Here is a 17,630-nt window from a genome sequence, read left to right as displayed (position 1 = left end):
GTTCATGCACAATTGCTCCAATTGCAGGGGCAAACATCCATTGGTGCAATGTTTTGGAGGGATGCAATGGGGATGGAAGGCTAATGCAGGTAGAGGTGGTGATAGGGGAAGGGGTCGGATGCAGCAGATGGTGGTAAAAGGGCCCTTCTCCTAATAAATTAGATATTTTGTTTTATTGGTTGCAGTTTTATCCGAGGCGTGAGGAGGCCAAGTTACTGTACTAGAGTTTTCTTGAGGGTTTCAAGCTATGTTATCAAGGTCATAGAAGACAGAGAAAAAATTTGAAATCTGCAGTTGAGAATCCGGAAGTGGTGAGAAAGAAATTGAGGACGGAATTGGAGGCTGGCAGAATGGTGGGTCCATGGGATACCTGGCCGATTCATAACTTAACAATTTCACCACTGGGTGTTGTGCCTAAAACACAACAAGGTGAGTTTAGATTGATTCATCATCTATCGTGGGCTGCAGGGGAGTCAGTTAATGATTTAATTGCACATGAAGACTCCATAGTGCATTGCACATCAGTGGAAGAGGCAATTAAGTTGGTAAGGGCTTGTGGAAGGAAGGCACAAATGGCAAAGTTAGACATTCAATCTGTCTTTTGACTATTGCCGGTACATCCTGAGGATTTTTCATTGTTGGGTCTTTAATCTGAGGATTCTATATTTGTGGATATAATGTTGCCAATGGGCTGTTCTGTTTCTTGTTCCCTGTTTGAAACTTGTAGTTGTTTTTTGCAGTGGTTTTTCCAACAGAAGACTGGGCTCGGGCATGTCACGAACTACCTAGGTGACTCTTTTCTGATGGGCTTGCAGTAATCCAATGAATGTAAAAAAGTGTTAATTGAATTTCAGAAGTGTATGGAGGAGATGGAAGTACCTTTGGCTCCGGATAAGACTGAAGGCCCTGCTATATTGAACTCAGAGAAATCTGAGGTACGGTTTCTGGTGGATATGTGCAAAAGTTGATTTCTCTGTTGGAGGAGGCTGTTTCCACGGATAAGCTGGAGTTACAGCAGGTGCAAGCCTTATTGGGTTCTTTGAAGTTTGCGTGCCGTGTGGTGAGAGTTGGTAGAGCTCTTTGTAGGTGCCTTGGTTTTTCAGTCAAAGGTGCTGTTTTACCTCATCCCAGAATTCGGCTTAAAGAGGTCATCAATGCTGACTTCAGAATGTTGGTTTCTTTCCAGCAAAGTAATAATGGTGTTAACATGTTGACGGTTGAGGATGAATGGTTATGGCAAGTTCAATTTTTTTCTGATGATTCGGGAGCCCATGGTTTGGTTTTCTGAGATGGTGATTGGACTGCTGAGTCATGGCCGGATTCTTGGAGAGAGGCACACCATAGCATTTCGTTTCTGGAGTTTTTTCCATTTGATGGTTGCTTTAGTGTTGTGTGGTAACCTTTTAGCAAACAGGCGAGTGGTTTTTAATGTGGATAGCCAAACAGTTGTTAATTTAGTCAATTCACAGAAGGCTCGAGATGAAAAAGTTTTGAAGTTGTTGCGTTTATTTTTGCTTCATTGTCTGAAATTCAATATTTTGTTTAAGAGTCAGTATGTTCCAGGTGTGAATAATGATATCACTGATGGGCTATCTCATTCACAGTGGCAGAGATTCGGTGTACTGGTGCCGGGAGCAGATTTGCTTAAAACGGCTTTGACGGTGGACCTTTGGGAGCTGGGAATCTAAGGATGTTACAATTGATTCGTCAGTCCATTGCTCCATCTACTTTGAGGTCATATGGCAAGGCCTAGGCAGAATTTATTGAGTCTGGTGCATTGAGGAGGTATGAGGGACCTTACATGTCACGGTATAGGAGGGGGGATGGAGAGTGCTTCATTATGACACATATTGACCTAGGATTGGCGGTGGTGGCTATAACAGGGAAGATGGCAGGTATTACATTTTTTGGTCAGTACTTTTGGGATTATGATACCATGGAAGGAGAAATGTGTAGGAGAATTGTTGCTGGCTGGGCGATGGAGGATGGATCCAGGTTGGATCAATGGCATCCTATTTCCATGCAAAAGCTGAGGGATATTTTGGGGGTTTTGAATTCTGCTTTTCCTGTTGGGAGGGCTGATAGTATAGATCATTCTTCTCCTGAAAAACAACTATATCATGATTGCAGGCACACCTGCACTATGTAGACCAGGGTGGTCGAGTGGTTAAGGCGTTGGACTTAAGATCCAATGGACATGTGTCTGCGTGGGTTCGAGCCCCACTCCTGGTATATCATTTTTTCTCTCCCGTGACACTGTTCATTTCAATTTCACACACTTTTCAGTTGCTCCTGATTATTATTAAAATAAGAGCTACATATAAAATCTTCATACCGATTAACGTGTATTTTTCAACCCCCAAAAAAGTAAACGCCTTGTATTGTACATTTCTCTTTGAAACTTAGTAACATTTTGTTGCAGGTTGTATTACAGTATGCTTTTTCGTTTATTATAGGTGACTTATTTGTTTATGATACCTGACTTAATGCTTTCCATTTGGTGCATAAGGAATTACAAAATCTCTCTACCAGGAGTGGGGCTTGAACCCACGTGGACACATGTCCATTGGATCTTAAGTCCAACGCCTTAACCACTCGGCCATCCTGGTACCTGTGCAGGAAAGGGCAACAACATGGCACTTATTATAGATATCAAGAGTGCTCACTGTGTGACATTGAGCTTTCTATATATATATATATTTTCATATCTATATATTTGATCAGGTTACGCAAAACACATTTCAGGAATACAAGGTAATGTCATGCCTCTCCTCTATAAAACGTGCATGTACTTAATAAAAAAAAAAATACAACCATACCTATCAAACATGTTTAAGATTATCAGCGTGTAGGACGAAAAAAGGTGCGCTTTTTTCACACCGTTTTTGTCACATGTCCTATTAAATATGTCTGCAAATTGACGTTAATCTTAAGAAATATCACACTAACCCCTTTTCAAGACTCAAAACTACACTTCACACAATTTAAAACACTTTGGGACAGATTTACAAGGCCCTTGCGGCCCTTAGCGCTACATTTGCAGAATTTATTTTGCCGCAAATGTGAAGATCATAGGCCACTACCATAGCAAAATATTTACAAGGTGGCGCAAGCTAGGTTTGCGCCAACTTGTTAACACTTTGCGCCACATCATGCATAATATATGCATGATGTGTGCAAAGGCGGCGTTCCCTTGTTAGAGAGTGGGCACGCTCGTTCCTCACCTGACAGGTTGCTTTTTGAGGATGGTGTCTCTGGGGCTGGTGTTGTAGCCAAGAGCGAACTCTTGACTCCGCGTGGGTCGCTTCGTTTGCCGCACTGCACGGGAATGGCTGGGAGGCATAGAGTTGGAAGTAGAGGAAGCGGTGTGGTGGGGAAGGGTCAGGCATAATTTATACAAGGTGGGCGTTCGCCCATTAGGGAGCCCGAAAAAATGGCGCAAGGCAATCTAAGAGATTTCCTTGCGCCATTTGTTTTACACTTTCAACGCCTACTCAGAGGAGGCGTTAAAAGGGGGAATACCATTATTTATAATGGGCCCCTATGTACTCTGCAGGATTAGTCCCAAAATGATGGCGCTACTCTTGCAGAGTACATCAATAGCGTAAAAAATATAACGCTAATGCCCCTACCCTGTGCCATGGTGCGCCGTATTATTATATATATAGCTCACACATGGTGGCGGTACAGGGGCGATAAGGGGTGCAAGGAACGTGGCGCTGCACCGGCAGAGCCACTTTCCTTAAATCTGCCCCTTTGTGTTTGTCTCGGAGCAACAGGTGGTTTATAATTTTGACACAAGTGAGGTCAATTTCAATAGAGTCCAGCAATTACAGGAAGATGGGCATAGCTTTGTCAGGGGTGAGCTTAAGAAAGCACACCCTGGGGCGGCTGAAGCATTTTTGGGGTGTGACAGCTCCTTTGGGCTTCGCAGCTCAGGAGGACGAACCATGCCAAAGGACGTCATGAAAAATAAGACAACAGCGGAGATGCCGGTAAAGGTCTGGGCACCTTTAAAATGCCGGTCATAAGAGAGGGTTGCATCCAGAGCGATCAACCCGACTACAAGTGAGTGGCCTGGTGAATCATTTGATTTATGGTAGAATCACGGCTTCAAGATCCCAGCTATCAGCCAAGGTGCTGTCTCGTTGGCTTCGGGGCTCATTTTGCATGATGAATTGATGGATTACGATGACGACCAGGAGACTAAGGAGGGGGTGAATTGTGAGGGTGGGGATGAGACTGCGGGGAAGGAGATGCAGCAAAGAAATTAGGTGAGCTGTTCTAACAGAGGAAAGAGTTTTGGTGTGTTTCAGGATTTGCCCCCTTTGATGGTGCAGCGTAATCGGAAAGTCAAGACGAATAATCAGGTACCTGCAAGTGGTTTCATTCAAAAAAGGTGAGACACAGGCTGCTGTGGCTATGGGGTGTGAAGAGTTAAGCATGAAGGTAGTGTGTTTGGTGTCTGTAACAGTGGGTAATACCCTTTTGCGTTAGCATAAGGAAGTTTGGGTAGATTGAGTGGGAAAGATGATGCAAATAATGAAGCAGTTAAAGATGCAGACAATGTCCATTTGGGGGGGCTGTGAACAAAAAAGTCGGAGTCAATGATGGTAAGTCAGAGGCAAGTGGTGAGGAGGCTTCTAAGGCAGAGCCAGGTAAGGAAAAAGGAAACTCAGGAGAGCGTAGTGTAAAAAGTAAAAAGTTGCCATATATGGGGTTGTTCTTGCCCTTGGGGGCGCATCTCACCCAAGCCATGAAGGAAAACATTTGTAAAGGTGAGTTTGTTGATGTTTTTAAATTATTACATAGAGAAGTGTGGGCTAAGGAAGGGTCAAAGGAGGAGGAATGGGAATTAGCTAGGAGGCCGAAAGTTCCCACTACCCTTGAGAATTGGATGTCAGTATTCTTAATCATTGCTAGCGTTTATTGTGAGAGGCATCCGGAGCGTTGTATTTCTCTATTAAAATACATGGACGTTTTTAGGTGGGCTCAAATAGACTATGGTGGTTTTGGATGTTTTAGATATAATGAAGAACTTAGAGCCCATATGGCATTATTTCCAGATAAAGAATGGTGAGATATTTATAATGAGCTTTGGATGCAATGGTTGTGTACTTCCAAGAATGCCTCAGCGTTACACACAGCTAGTGGTCTTCTGGTTCCTTAAGAGCCCTGTCAGGGGCATCCCAACCAATCTAGGGTGGGTAGTTTCACGAGAGCTCAGTTCCCACAGAATGGATCTTGTTGGTCCTTCAACAGAGGGTCATGCACACGACTCCAGTGCAAGTTCATGCACAATTGCTCCAATTGCAGGGGCAAACATCCATTGGTGCAATGTTTTGGAGGGATGCAATGGGGATGGAAGGCTAATGCAGGTAGAGGTGGTGATAGGGGAAGGGGTCGGATGCAGCAGATGGTGGGAAAAGGGCCCTTCTCCTAATAAATTAGATATTTTGTTTTATTGGTTGCAGTTTTATCCGAGGCGTGAGGAGGCCAAGTTACTGTACTAGAGTTTTCTTGAGGGTTTCAAGCTATGTTATCAAGGTCATAGAAGACAGAGAAAAAATTTGAAATCTTCAGTTGAGAATACGGAAGTGGTGAGAAAGAAATTGAGGACGGAATTGGAGGCTGGCAGAATGGTGGGTCCATGGGATACCTGGCCAATTCATAACTTAACAATTTCACCACTGGGTGTTGTGCCTAAAACACAACAAGGTGAGTTTAGATTGATTCATCATCTATCGTGGGCTGCAGGGGAGTCAGTTAATGATTTAATTGCACATGAAGACTCCATAGTGCATTGCACATCAGTGGAAGAGGCAATTAAGTTGGTAAGGGCTTGTGGAAGGAAGGCACAAATGGCAAAGTTAGACATTCAATCTGTCTTTTGACTATTGCCGGTACATCCTGAGGATTTTTCATTGTTGGGTCTTTAATCTGAGGATTCTATATTTGTGGATATAATGTTGCCAATGGGCTGTTCTGTTTCTTGTTCCCTGTTTGAAACTTGTAGTTGTTTTTTGCAGTGGTTTTTCCAACAGAAGACTGGGCTCGGGCATGTCACGAACTACCTAGGTGACTCTTTTCTGATGGGCTTGCAGTGATCCAATGAATGTAAAAAAGGGTTAATTGAATTTCAGAAGTGTATGGAGGAGATGGAAGTACCTTTGGCTCCAGATAAGACTGAAGGCCCTGCTATATTGAACTCAGAGAAATCTGAGGTACGGTTTCCGGTGGATAAGTGCAAAAGTTGATTTCTCTGTTGGAGGAGGCTGTTTCCTCGGATAAGCTGGAGTTACAGCAGGTGCAAGCCTTATTGGGTTCTTTGAAGTTTGCGTGCCGTGTGGTGAGAGTTGGTAGAGCTCTTTGTAGGTGCCTTGGTTTTTCAGTCAAAGGTGCTGTTTTACCTCATCCCAGAATTCGGCTTAAAGAGGTCATCAATGCTGACTTCAGAATGTTGGTTTCTTTCCAGCAAAGTAATAATGGTGTTAACATGTTGACGGTTGAGGATGAATGGTAATGGCAAGTTCAAATTTTTTCAGATGATTCAGGAGCCCAATGGTTTGGTTTTCTGAGATGGTGATTGGACTGCTGAGTCATGGCCGGATTCTTGGAGAGAGGCACACCATAGCATTTCGTTTCTGGAGTTTTTTTCCATTTGATGGTTGCTTTAGTGTTGTGTGGTAACCTTTTAGCAAACAGGCGAGTGGTTTTTAATGTGGATAGCCAAACAGTTGTTAATTTAGTCAATTCACAGAAGGCTCGAGATGAAAAAGTTTTGAAGTTGTTGCGTTTATTTTTGCTTCATTGTCTGAAATTCAATATTTTGTTTAAGGGTCAGTATGTTCCAGGTGTGAATAATGATAGCACTGATGGGCTATCTCGTTCACAGTGGCAGAGATTCTGTGTACTGGTGCCGGGAGCAGATTTGCTTAAAACGGCTTTGACGGTGGACCTTTGGGAGCTGGGAATCTAAGGATGTTACAATTGATTCGTCAGTCCATTGCTCCATCTACTTTGACGTCATATGGCAAGGCCTAGGCAGAATTTATTGAGTCTGGTGCATTGAGGAGGTATGAGGGACCTTACATGTCACGGTATAGGAGGGAGGATGGAGTCCGCTTCATTATGACACATATTGACCTAGGATTGGCGGTGGTGGCTATAACAGGGAAGATGGCAGGTATTACATTTTTTGGTCAGTACTTTTGGGATTATGATACCATGGAAGGAGAAATGTGTAGGAGAATTGTTGCTGGCTGGGCGATGGAGGATGGATCCAGGTTGGATCAATGGCATCCTATTTCCATGCAAAAGCTGAGGGATATTTTGGGGGTTTTGAATTCTGCTTTTCCTGTTGGGAGGGCTGATAGTATAGATGATTCTTCTCCTGAAAAACAACTATATCATGATTGCAGGCACACCTGCACTATGTAGACCAGGGTAGCCGAGTGGTTAAGGCGTTGGACTTAAGATCCAATGGACATGTGTCTGCGTGGGTTCGAGCCCCACTCCTGGTATATCATTTTTTCTCTCCCGTGACACTGTTCATTTCAATTTCACGCACTTTTCAGTTGCTCCTGATTATTATTAAAATAAGAGCTACATATAAAATCTGCATATCGATTAACGTGTATTTTTCTACCCCCAAAAAAGTAAACGCCTTGTATTGTACATTTCTCTTTGAAACTTAGTAACCTTTTGTTGGAGGTTGTATTACAGTATGCTTTTTCGTTTATTATAGGTAACTTATTTGTTTATGATACCTGACTTAATGCTTTCCATTTGGTGCATAAGGAATTACAAAATCTCTCTACCAGGAGTGGGGCTTGAACCCACGTGGACACATGTCCATTGGATCTTAAGTCCAACGCCTTAACCACTCGGCCATCCTGGTACCTGCGCAGGAAAGGGCAACAACATGGCACTTATTATAGATATCAAGAGTGCTCACTGTGTGACATTGAGCTTTCTATATATATATATATTTTCATATCTATATATTTTATCAGGTTACGCAAAACACATTTCAGGAATACAAGGTAATGTCATGCCTCTCCTCTATAAAACGTGCATGTACTTAATAAAAAAAAAAATACAACCATACCTATCAAACATGTTTAAGATTATCAGCGTGTAGGACGAAAAAAGGTGCGCTTTTTTCACACCGTTTTTGTCACATGTCCTATTAAATATGTCTGCAAATTGACGTTAGTCTTAAGAAATATCACACTAACCCCTTTTCAAGACTCAAAACTACACTTCACACAATCTAAAACACTTTGGGACAGATTTACAAGGCCCTTGCGGCCCTCAGCGCTACATTTGCAGAATTTATTTTGCCGCAAATGTGAAGATCATAGGCCACTACCATAGCAAAATATTTACAAGGTGGCGCAAGCTAGGTTTGCGCCAACTTGTTAACACTTTGCGCCACATCATGCATAATATATGCATGATGTGTGCAAAGGCGGCGTTCCCTTGTTAGAGAGTGGGCACGCTCGTTCCTCACCTGACAGGTTGCTTTTTGAGGAAGGTGTCTCTGGGGCTGGTGTTGTAGCCAAGAGCGAACTCTTGACTCCGCGTGGGTTGCTTCGTCTGCCGCACTGCACGGGAATGGCTGGGAGGCATAGAGTTGGCAGTAGAGGAAGCGGTGTGGTGGGGAAGGGTCAGGCATAATTTATACAAGGTGGGCGTTCGCCCATTAGGGAGCCCGAAAAAATGGCGCAAGGCAATCTAAGAGATTTCCTTGCGCCATTTGTTTTACACTTTCAACGCCTACTCAGAGGAGGCGTTAAAAGGGGGAATACCATTATTTATAATGGGCCCCTATGTACTCTGCAAGATTAGTCCCAAAATGATGGCGCTACTCTTGCAGAGTACATCAATAGCGTAAAAAATATAACGCTAATGCCCCTACCCTGTGCCATGGTGCGCCGTATTATTATATATATAGCTCACACATGGTGGCGGTACAGGGGCGTTAAGGGGTGCAAGGAACGTGGCGCTGCACCAGCAGAGCCACTTTCCTTAAATCTGCCCCTTTGTGTTTGTCTCGGAGCAACAGGTGGTTTATAATTTTGACACAAGTGAGGTCAATTTCAATAGAGTCCAGCAATTACAGGAAGATGGGCATAGCTTTGTCAGGGGTGAGCTTAAGAAAGCACACCCTGGGGCGGCTGAAGCATTTTTGGGGTGTGACAGCTCTTTTGGGCTTCGCAGCTCAGGAGGACGAACCATGCCAAAGGACGTCATGAAAAATAAGACAACAGCGGAGATGCCGGTAAAGGTCTGGGCACCTTTAAAATGCCGGTCATAAGAGAGGGTTGCATCCAGAGCGATCAACCCGACTACAAGGGAGTGGCCTGGTGAATCATTTGATTTATGGTACAATCACGGCTTCAAGATCCCAGCTATCAGTCAAGGTGCTGTCTCGTTGGCTTCGGGGCTCATTTTGCATGATGAATTGATGGATTACGATGACGACCAGGAGACTAAGGAGGGGGAGAATTGTGAGGGTGGGGATGAGACTGCGGGGAAGGAGATGCAGCAAAGAAATTAGGTGAGCTGTTCTAACAGAGGAAAGAGTTTTGGTGTGTTTCAGGATTTGCCCCCTTTGATGGTGCAGCGTAATCGGAAAGTCAAGACGAATAATCAGGTACCTGCAAGTGGTTTCATTCAAAAAAGGTGAGACACAGGCTGCTGTGGCTATGGGGTGTGAAGAGTTAAGCATGAAGGTAGTGTGTTTGGTGTCTGTAACAGTGGGTAATACCCTTTTGCGTTAGCATAAGGAAGTTTGGGTAGATTGAGTGGGAAAGATGATGCAAATAATGAAGCAGTTAAAGATGCAGACAATGTCCATTTGGGGGGGCTGTGAACAAAAAAGTCGGAGTCAATGATGGTAAGTCAGAGGCAAGTGGTGAGGAGGCTTCTAAGGCAGAGCCAGGTAAGGAAAAAGGAAACTCAGGTGAGGGTAGTGTAAAAAGTAAAAAGTTGCCATATATGGGGTTGTTCTTGCCTTTGGGGGCGCATCTCACCCAAGCCATGAAGGAAAACATTTGTAAAGGTGAGTTTGTTGATGTTTTTAAATTATTACATAGAGAAGTGTGGGCTAAGGAAGGGTCAAAGGAGGAGGAATGGGAATTAGCTAGGAGGCCGAAAGTTCCCACTACCCTTGAGAATTGGATGTCAGTATTCTTAATCATTGCTAGCGTTTATTGTGAGAGGCATCCGGAGCGTTGTATTTCTCTATTAAAATACATGCACGTTTTTAGGTGGGCTCAAATAGACTATGGTGGTTTTGGATGTTTTAGATATAATGAAGAACTTAGAGCCCAGATGGCATTATTTCCAGATAAAGAATGGTGAGATATTTATAATGAGCTTTGGATGCAATGGTTGTGTACTTCCAAGAATGCCTCAGCGTTACACACAGCTAGTGGTCTTCTGGTTCCTTACAAGCCCTTTCAGGGGCATCCCAACCAATCTAGGGTGGGTAGTTTCACAAGAGCTCAGTTCCCACAGAATGGATCTTGTTGGTCCTTCAACAGAGGGTCATGCACACGACTCCAGTGCAAGTTCATGCACAATTGCTCCAATTGCAGGGGCAAACATCCATTGGTGCAATGTTTTGGAGGGATGCAATGGGGATGGAAGGCTAATGCAGGTAGAGGTGGTGATAGGGGAAGGGGTCGGATGCAGCAGATGGTGGTAAAAGGGCCCTTCTCCTAATAAATTAGATATTTTGTTTTATTGGTTGCAGTTTTATCCGAGGCGTGAGGAGGCCAAGTTACTGTACTAGAGTTTTCTTGAGGGTTTCAAGCTATGTTATCAAGGTCATAGAAGACAGAGAAAAAATTTGAAATCTGCAGTTGAGAATCCGGAAGTGGTGAGAAAGAAATTGAGGACGGAATTGGAGGCTGGCAGAATGGTGGGTCCATGGGATTCCTGGCCGATTCATAACTTAACAATTTCACCACTGGGTGTTGTGCCTAAAACACAACAAGGTGAGTTTAGATTGATTCATCATCAATCGTGGGCTGCAGGGGAGTCAGTTAATGATTTAATTGCACATGAAGACTCCATAGTGCATTGCACATCAGTGGAAGAGGCAATTAAGTTGGTAAGGGCTTGTGGAAGGAAGGCACAAATGGCAAAGTTAGACATTCAATCTGTCTTTTGACTATTGCCGGTACATGCTGAGGATTTTTCATTGTTGGGTCTTTAATCTGAGGATTCTATATTTGTGGATATAATGTTGCCAATGGGCTGTTCTGTTTCTTGTTCCCTGTTTGAAACTTGTAGTTGTTTTTTGCAGTGGTTTTTCCAACAGAAGACTGGGCTCGGGCATGTCACGAACTACCTAGGTGTCCCAAATCATTTGATTTATGGTAGAATCACGGCTTCAAGATCCCAGCTATCAGCCAAGGTGCTGTCTCGTTGGCTTCGGGGCTCATTTTGCATGATGAATTGATGGATTACGATGACGACCAGGAGACTAAGGAGGGGGTGAATTGTGAGGGTGGGGATGAGACTGCGGGGAAGGAGATGCAGCAAAGAAATTAGGTGAGCTGTTCTAACAGAGGAAAGAGTTTTGGTGTGTTTCAGGATTTGCCCCCTTTGATGGTGCAGCGTAATCGGAAAGTCAAGACGAATAATCAGGTACCTGCAAGTGGTTTCATTCAAAAAAGGTGAGACACAGGCTGCTGTGGCTATGGGGTGTGAAGAGTTAAGCATGAAGGTAGTGTGTTTGGTGTCTGTAACAGTGGGTAATACCCTTTTGCGTTAGCATAAGGAAGTTTGGGTAGATTGAGTGGGAAAGATGATGCAAATAATGAAGCAGTTAAAGATGCAGACAATGTCCATTTGGGGGGGCTGTGAACAAAAAAGTCGGAGTCAATGATGGTAAGTCAGAGGCAAGTGGTGAGGAGGCTTCTAAGGCAGAGCCAGGTAAGGAAAAAGGAAACTCAGGAGAGCGTAGTGTAAAAAGTAAAAAGTTGCCATATATGGGGTTGTTCTTGCCCTTGGGGGCGCATCTCACCCAAGCCATGAAGGAAAACATTTGTAAAGGTGAGTTTGTTGATGTTTTTAAATTATTACATAGAGAAGTGTGGGCTAAGGAAGGGTCAAAGGAGGAGGAATGGGAATTAGCTAGGAGGCCGAAAGTTCCCACTACCCTTGAGAATTGGATGTCAGTATTCTTAATCATTGCTAGCGTTTATTGTGAGAGGCATCCGGAGCGTTGTATTTCTCTATTAAAATACATGGACGTTTTTAGGTGGGCTCAAATAGACTATGGTGGTTTTGGATGTTTTAGATATAATGAAGAACTTAGAGCCCATATGGCATTATTTCCAGATAAAGAATGGTGAGATATTTATAATGAGCTTTGGATGCAATGGTTGTGTACTTCCAAGAATGCCTCAGCGTTACACACAGCTAGTGGTCTTCTGGTTCCTTAAGAGCCCTGTCAGGGGCATCCCAACCAATCTAGGGTGGGTAGTTTCACGAGAGCTCAGTTCCCACAGAATGGATCTTGTTGGTCCTTCAACAGAGGGTCATGCACACGACTCCAGTGCAAGTTCATGCACAATTGCTCCAATTGCAGGGGCAAACATCCATTGGTGCAATGTTTTGGAGGGATGCAATGGGGATGGAAGGCTAATGCAGGTAGAGGTGGTGATAGGGGAAGGGGTCGGATGCAGCAGATGGTGGGAAAAGGGCCCTTCTCCTAATAAATTAGATATTTTGTTTTATTGGTTGCAGTTTTATCCGAGGCGTGAGGAGGCCAAGTTACTGTACTAGAGTTTTCTTGAGGGTTTCAAGCTATGTTATCAAGGTCATAGAAGACAGAGAAAAAATTTGAAATCTTCAGTTGAGAATACGGAAGTGGTGAGAAAGAAATTGAGGACGGAATTGGAGGCTGGCAGAATGGTGGGTCCATGGGATACCTGGCCAATTCATAACTTAACAATTTCACCACTGGGTGTTGTGCCTAAAACACAACAAGGTGAGTTTAGATTGATTCATCATCTATCGTGGGCTGCAGGGGAGTCAGTTAATGATTTAATTGCACATGAAGACTCCATAGTGCATTGCACATCAGTGGAAGAGGCAATTAAGTTGGTAAGGGCTTGTGGAAGGAAGGCACAAATGGCAAAGTTAGACATTCAATCTGTCTTTTGACTATTGCCGGTACATCCTGAGGATTTTTCATTGTTGGGTCTTTAATCTGAGGATTCTATATTTGTGGATATAATGTTGCCAATGGGCTGTTCTGTTTCTTGTTCCCTGTTTGAAACTTGTAGTTGTTTTTTGCAGTGGTTTTTCCAACAGAAGACTGGGCTCGGGCATGTCACGAACTACCTAGGTGACTCTTTTCTGATGGGCTTGCAGTGATCCAATGAATGTAAAAAAGGGTTAATTGAATTTCAGAAGTGTATGGAGGAGATGGAAGTACCTTTGGCTCCAGATAAGACTGAAGGCCCTGCTATATTGAACTCAGAGAAATCTGAGGTACGGTTTCCGGTGGATAAGTGCAAAAGTTGATTTCTCTGTTGGAGGAGGCTGTTTCCTCGGATAAGCTGGAGTTACAGCAGGTGCAAGCCTTATTGGGTTCTTTGAAGTTTGCGTGCCGTGTGGTGAGAGTTGGTAGAGCTCTTTGTAGGTGCCTTGGTTTTTCAGTCAAAGGTGCTGTTTTACCTCATCCCAGAATTCGGCTTAAAGAGGTCATCAATGCTGACTTCAGAATGTTGGTTTCTTTCCAGCAAAGTAATAATGGTGTTAACATGTTGACGGTTGAGGATGAATGGTAATGGCAAGTTCAAATTTTTTCAGATGATTCAGGAGCCCAATGGTTTGGTTTTCTGAGATGGTGATTGGACTGCTGAGTCATGGCCGGATTCTTGGAGAGAGGCACACCATAGCATTTCGTTTCTGGAGTTTTTTTCCATTTGATGGTTGCTTTAGTGTTGTGTGGTAACCTTTTAGCAAACAGGCGAGTGGTTTTTAATGTGGATAGCCAAACAGTTGTTAATTTAGTCAATTCACAGAAGGCTCGAGATGAAAAAGTTTTGAAGTTGTTGCGTTTATTTTTGCTTCATTGTCTGAAATTCAATATTTTGTTTAAGGGTCAGTATGTTCCAGGTGTGAATAATGATAGCACTGATGGGCTATCTCGTTCACAGTGGCAGAGATTCTGTGTACTGGTGCCGGGAGCAGATTTGCTTAAAACGGCTTTGACGGTGGACCTTTGGGAGCTGGGAATCTAAGGATGTTACAATTGATTCGTCAGTCCATTGCTCCATCTACTTTGACGTCATATGGCAAGGCCTAGGCAGAATTTATTGAGTCTGGTGCATTGAGGAGGTATGAGGGACCTTACATGTCACGGTATAGGAGGGAGGATGGAGTCCGCTTCATTATGACACATATTGACCTAGGATTGGCGGTGGTGGCTATAACAGGGAAGATGGCAGGTATTACATTTTTTGGTCAGTACTTTTGGGATTATGATACCATGGAAGGAGAAATGTGTAGGAGAATTGTTGCTGGCTGGGCGATGGAGGATGGATCCAGGTTGGATCAATGGCATCCTATTTCCATGCAAAAGCTGAGGGATATTTTGGGGGTTTTGAATTCTGCTTTTCCTGTTGGGAGGGCTGATAGTATAGATGATTCTTCTCCTGAAAAACAACTATATCATGATTGCAGGCACACCTGCACTATGTAGACCAGGGTAGCCGAGTGGTTAAGGCGTTGGACTTAAGATCCAATGGACATGTGTCTGCGTGGGTTCGAGCCCCACTCCTGGTATATCATTTTTTCTCTCCCGTGACACTGTTCATTTCAATTTCACGCACTTTTCAGTTGCTCCTGATTATTATTAAAATAAGAGCTACATATAAAATCTGCATATCGATTAACGTGTATTTTTCTACCCCCAAAAAAGTAAACGCCTTGTATTGTACATTTCTCTTTGAAACTTAGTAACCTTTTGTTGGAGGTTGTATTACAGTATGCTTTTTCGTTTATTATAGGTAACTTATTTGTTTATGATACCTGACTTAATGCTTTCCATTTGGTGCATAAGGAATTACAAAATCTCTCTACCAGGAGTGGGGCTTGAACCCACGTGGACACATGTCCATTGGATCTTAAGTCCAACGCCTTAACCACTCGGCCATCCTGGTACCTGCGCAGGAAAGGGCAACAACATGGCACTTATTATAGATATCAAGAGTGCTCACTGTGTGACATTGAGCTTTCTATATATATATATATTTTCATATCTATATATTTTATCAGGTTACGCAAAACACATTTCAGGAATACAAGGTAATGTCATGCCTCTCCTCTATAAAACGTGCATGTACTTAATAAAAAAAAAAATACAACCATACCTATCAAACATGTTTAAGATTATCAGCGTGTAGGACGAAAAAAGGTGCGCTTTTTTCACACCGTTTTTGTCACATGTCCTATTAAATATGTCTGCAAATTGACGTTAGTCTTAAGAAATATCACACTAACCCCTTTTCAAGACTCAAAACTACACTTCACACAATCTAAAACACTTTGGGACAGATTTACAAGGCCCTTGCGGCCCTTAGCGCTACATTTGCAGAATTTATTTTGCCGCAAATGTGAAGATCATAGGCCACTACCATAGCAAAATATTTACAAGGTGGCGCAAGCTAGGTTTGCGCCAACTTGTTAACACTTTGCGCCACATCATGCATAATATATGCATGATGTGTGCAAAGGCGGCGTTCCCTTGTTAGAGAGTGGGCACGCTCGTTCCTCACCTGACAGGTTGCTTTTTGAGGAAGGTGTCTCTGGGGCTGGTGTTGTAGCCAAGAGCGAACTCTTGACTCCGCGTGGGTTGCTTCGTCTGCCGCACTGCACGGGAATGGCTGGGAGGCATAGAGTTGGCAGTAGAGGAAGCGGTGTGGTGGGGAAGGGTCAGGCATAATTTATACAAGGTGGGCGTTCGCCCATTAGGGAGCCCGAAAAAATGGCGCAAGGCAATCTAAGAGATTTCCTTGCGCCATTTGTTTTACACTTTCAACGCCTACTCAGAGGAGGCGTTAAAAGGGGGAATACCATTATTTATAATGGGCCCCTATGTACTCTGCAAGATTAGTCCCAAAATGATGGCGCTACTCTTGCAGAGTACATCAATAGCGTAAAAAATATAACGCTAATGCCCCTACCCTGTGCCATGGTGCGCCGTATTATTATATATATAGCTCACACATGGTGGCGGTACAGGGGCGTTAAGGGGTGCAAGGAACGTGGCGCTGCACCAGCAGAGCCACTTTCCTTAAATCTGCCCCTTTGTGTTTGTCTCGGAGCAACAGGTGGTTTATAATTTTGACACAAGTGAGGTCAATTTCAATAGAGTCCAGCAATTACAGGAAGATGGGCATAGCTTTGTCAGGGGTGAGCTTAAGAAAGCACACCCTGGGGCGGCTGAAGCATTTTTGGGGTGTGACAGCTCTTTTGGGCTTCGCAGCTCAGGAGGACGAACCATGCCAAAGGACGTCATGAAAAATAAGACAACAGCGGAGATGCCGGTAAAGGTCTGGGCACCTTTAAAATGCCGGTCATAAGAGAGGGTTGCATCCAGAGCGATCAACCCGACTACAAGGGAGTGGCCTGGTGAATCATTTGATTTATGGTACAATCACGGCTTCAAGATCCCAGCTATCAGTCAAGGTGCTGTCTCGTTGGCTTCGGGGCTCATTTTGCATGATGAATTGATGGATTACGATGACGACCAGGAGACTAAGGAGGGGGAGAATTGTGAGGGTGGGGATGAGACTGCGGGGAAGGAGATGCAGCAAAGAAATTAGGTGAGCTGTTCTAACAGAGGAAAGAGTTTTGGTGTGTTTCAGGATTTGCCCCCTTTGATGGTGCAGCGTAATCGGAAAGTCAAGACGAATAATCAGGTACCTGCAAGTGGTTTCATTCAAAAAAGGTGAGACACAGGCTGCTGTGGCTATGGGGTGTGAAGAGTTAAGCATGAAGGTAGTGTGTTTGGTGTCTGTAACAGTGGGTAATACCCTTTTGCGTTAGCATAAGGAAGTTTGGGTAGATTGAGTGGGAAAGATGATGCAAATAATGAAGCAGTTAAAGATGCAGACAATGTCCATTTGGGGGGGCTGTGAACAAAAAAGTCGGAGTCAATGATGGTAAGTCAGAGGCAAGTGGTGAGGAGGCTTCTAAGGCAGAGCCAGGTAAGGAAAAAGGAAACTCAGGTGAGGGTAGTGTAAAAAGTAAAAAGTTGCCATATATGGGGTTGTTCTTGCCTTTGGGGGCGCATCTCACCCAAGCCATGAAGGAAAACATTTGTAAAGGTGAGTTTGTTGATGTTTTTAAATTATTACATAGAGAAGTGTGGGCTAAGGAAGGGTCAAAGGAGGAGGAATGGGAATTAGCTAGGAGGCCGAAAGTTCCCACTACCCTTGAGAATTGGATGTCAGTATTCTTAATCATTGCTAGCGTTTATTGTGAGAGGCATCCGGAGCGTTGTATTTCTCTATTAAAATACATGCACGTTTTTAGGTGGGCTCAAATAGACTATGGTGGTTTTGGATGTTTTAGATATAATGAAGAACTTAGAG

At 43.7% G+C, this 17,630-nt stretch overlaps 6 non-coding genes across 6 annotated transcripts; 3 read left to right on the top strand and 3 right to left on the bottom strand.

The window, feature by feature from the left end:
* Nucleotides 1–2,149: 2,149 nt before the first annotated feature.
* On the top strand, nt 2,150–2,232 carry TRNAL-UAA (transfer RNA leucine (anticodon UAA)). The gene has a single exon. It is a non-coding gene; the product is annotated as a tRNA-Leu (tRNA).
* A 294-nt stretch (nt 2,233–2,526) lies between these two features.
* Nucleotides 2,527–2,609, bottom strand: TRNAL-UAA (transfer RNA leucine (anticodon UAA)). The gene has a single exon. It is a non-coding gene; the product is annotated as a tRNA-Leu (tRNA).
* Nucleotides 2,610–7,440: 4,831 nt separating this feature from the next.
* Nucleotides 7,441–7,523, top strand: TRNAL-UAA (transfer RNA leucine (anticodon UAA)). The gene has a single exon. It is a non-coding gene; the product is annotated as a tRNA-Leu (tRNA).
* A 294-nt stretch (nt 7,524–7,817) lies between these two features.
* Nucleotides 7,818–7,900, bottom strand: TRNAL-UAA (transfer RNA leucine (anticodon UAA)). The gene has a single exon. It is a non-coding gene; the product is annotated as a tRNA-Leu (tRNA).
* A 6,834-nt stretch (nt 7,901–14,734) lies between these two features.
* On the top strand, nt 14,735–14,817 carry TRNAL-UAA (transfer RNA leucine (anticodon UAA)). Its single transcript has one exon. It is a non-coding gene; the product is annotated as a tRNA-Leu (tRNA).
* A 294-nt stretch (nt 14,818–15,111) lies between these two features.
* Nucleotides 15,112–15,194, bottom strand: TRNAL-UAA (transfer RNA leucine (anticodon UAA)). Its single transcript has one exon. It is a non-coding gene; the product is annotated as a tRNA-Leu (tRNA).
* Between the last annotated feature and the right edge of the window lie 2,436 nt (nt 15,195–17,630).

The sequence above is a fragment of the Pleurodeles waltl genome, chromosome 5, assembly GCF_031143425.1.
Source record: "Pleurodeles waltl isolate 20211129_DDA chromosome 5, aPleWal1.hap1.20221129, whole genome shotgun sequence".
Classification (NCBI taxonomy): Eukaryota; Metazoa; Chordata; class Amphibia; order Caudata; family Salamandridae; genus Pleurodeles; species Pleurodeles waltl.
This window is presented reverse-complemented; position numbering and strand designations above follow the sequence as displayed.